The following is a 3379-nucleotide window of genomic DNA, read 5'->3' on the forward strand; positions in this document are numbered from 1 at the left end:
GTCGTGTCCAAACTTTTGACTTGTACTGTACATACACACACACACACACACACGTATTCAGACCCTCGACCTTCTCCACATTGTGTTACGTTACAGTCTTATTCTAAAATGGATTTAAATACATGTATTTCCTCACACAATACCCCATAATGACATCACAACACCCCATAATGACATCACAATACCCCATAATGACATCACAACACCCCATAATGACATCACAATACCCCATAATGACATCACAATACACCATAATGACATCACAACACCCCATAATGACATCACAATACCCCATAATGACATCACAATACCCCAGAATGACATCACAATACCCCATAATGACATCACAATACCCCAGAATGACATCACAATACCCCATAATGACATCACAACACCCCATAATGACATCACAATACCCCATAATGACATCACAATACCCCATAATGACAAAGCAAAAATAGGTTTAGACATTTTTGCAAATGTATAAATACCTTATTTACATAAGTATTCAGACCCTTTGCTATGAGACTTGACATTGAGCTCAGGTGTATCCTGTTTCTATTGATCAGCCTTGAGATGTTTCTACTACTTGATTCGAGTCCACCTGTGGTAAAGTCAACTGTTTGGACATGATTTGGAAACACACCCGTCTACAGGACCAGTCTAAAGTTTGGACATGATTTGGAAACACACCCGTCTACAGGACCAGGCTAAAGTTTGGACATGATTTGGAAACACACCCGTCTACAGGACCAGTCTAAAGTTTGGACATGATTTGGAAACACACCCGTCTACAGGACCAGTCTAAAGTTTGGACATGATTTGGAAACACACCCGTCTACAGGACCAGTCTAAAGTTTGGACATGATTTGGAAACACACCCGTCTACAGGACCAGTCTAAAGTTTGGACATGATTTGGAAACACACCCGTCTACAGGACCAGTCTAAAGTTTGGACATGATTTGGAAACACACCCGTCTACAGGACCAGTCTAAAGTTTGGACATGATTTGGAAACACACCCGTCTACAGGACCAGTCTAAAGTTTGGACATGATTTGGAAACACACCCGTCTACAGGACCAGTCTAAAGTTTGGACATGATTTGGAAACACACCCGTCTACAGGACCAGTCTAAAGTTTGGACATGATTTGGAAACACACCCGTCTACAGGACCAGTCTAAAGTTTGGACATGATTTGGAAACACACCCGTCTACAGGACCAGTCTAAAGTTTGGACATGATTTGAAACACACCCGTCTACAGGACCAGTCTAAAGTTTGGACATGATTTGGAAACACACCCGTCTACAGGACCAGTCTAAAGTTTGGACATGATTTGGAAACACACCCGTCTACAGGACCAGTCTAAAGTTTGGACATGATTTGGAAACACACCCGTCTACAGGACCAGTCTAAAGTTTGGACATGATTTGGAAACACACCCGTCTACAGGACCAGTCTAAAGTTTGGACATGATTTGGAAACACACCCGTCTACAGGACCAGTCTAAAGTTTGGACATGATTTGGAAACACACCCGTCTACAGGACCAGTCTAAAGTTTGGACATGATTTGGAAACACACCCGTCTACAGGACCAGTCTAAAGTTTGGACATGATTTGGAAACACACCCGTCTACAGGACCAGTCTAAAGTTTGGACATGATTTGGAAACACACCCGTCTACAGGACCAGTCTAAAGTTTGGACACACCTACTTATTGAAGGGTTTTTCTTTATTTTTACTATTTTCTACATTGTAGAATAATAGCGACATACCTGACCTGTGCAGCGACATAATCAACCCAAATGAAATGGTTTTGGATGAGTTGGAGCGTAGAGTGAAGGAACAGCAGCCAACAAGTGCTCAGCATATGTAGGAACCCCTTCAAGACTGTTGGAAAAGCATTCCAGGTGAAGCTGGTTGAGAAAATGCCAAGAGTGTGCAAAGCTGTCATCAAGGCAAAGGGTGGCTACTTTGAAGAAACTCATCTCAACTATATTTTGATTTGTTTAACACTTTTTTGGTTTACTAAGTAATTTCATATGTATTATTTCATAGTGTTGATGTCTTCACTGTTATTATACAATGTAGAAAATAGTAAAAATAAAGAAAAACCCTTGAATGAGTAGGTGTGTCCAAACTTTAGACTGGTGCTGTATATAAGGTCCCACAGTTGCATGGCAGAGCAAAAACCAAGCCACGAGGTTGAAGGAATTTTCTGTAGAGATCAGAGACAGGATTGTGTTGAGGCACAGAAACATTTCTGCAGCATTGAAGGTCCCCAAGAACACAGTGGCCTCCATTATTATTAAATGGAAGAAGTTTGGAGCCACCAAGACTCTTCCTAGAGCTGGTCGCCCGGCCAAACTGGGCAATCGGGGGAGAAGGGCCTCGGTCAGGGGAGGTGTCGAAGAAACCGATGGTCACTCTGACAGAGCTCCAGAGTTCCTCTGTGGAGATGAGAGAACCTTCCAGAAGGACTACCATCTCTGCAGCACTCCACCAATCAGGCCTTTATGGTAGAGTGGCCAGACAGAAGCCACTCTTCAGTAAAAGGCACATGACAGCCAGCTTGGAGTTTGTCAAAAGGCACCTAAAGACTCTCAGACCATGAGAAACAAGATTACCTGGTCTGATAAAACCAAGCAACAACACTCCCCATCCAACCTGACAGAGCTTGAGAGGATCTGCAGAGAAGAATGGGAGAAACTGCCCAAATACAGGTGTGCCAAGCTCGTAGCGTCATACTCAAGAAGACTCCAGGCTGTAATCACTGCCAAAGGTGCTTCAACAAAGTACTGAGTAAAGGGTCTGAATATTAGTACTTATGTAGATGTGATATTTTTATTTTACATTTAAACAAAAAAAAAACGTTTTTGCTTTGTCATTATGCAGTATTTTGTGTAGATTGATGAGGGAAAAAAACAACAATTTAATACATTTTAGAACAAGGCTGTAACCTAAACAAAATGTGGAGAGAGTCAAGGGGTCTGAATACTTTCCGAATGCACTGTATCTCTCCTAGTTGTTAACCTTTAACCTTTTGTTAACAACCTAACCTTGTTCCCCATGATTTATTTTTTGACTGTCTCTTCTATTTCATCAAATATTATTTATTTTTTATTCCTACAGGGTTCCTAAAATTTTAAATAAATCTTAAAACAATTCCATAATGTATGTTATCTTAGTAGAGATTGATATCCAAGTGCTGAAACCTAAAGGGTGAACATGGTCCTGATAGAAACTCCTCTCAAGCTGCTTCCTCGTTCTGAACTATTGCTCAGTTTAGTACCGGTGCAGTAATAGCACCAAGCGACCACTAGATGGGGGTGTAGGACCACTACATAAGGAAGTGTCCTGTACTGTGTAATATATT

This window comes from Oncorhynchus keta, chromosome 35 (assembly GCF_023373465.1).
Source record: "Oncorhynchus keta strain PuntledgeMale-10-30-2019 chromosome 35, Oket_V2, whole genome shotgun sequence".
In the NCBI taxonomy this organism is placed as follows: Eukaryota; Metazoa; Chordata; class Actinopteri; order Salmoniformes; family Salmonidae; genus Oncorhynchus; species Oncorhynchus keta.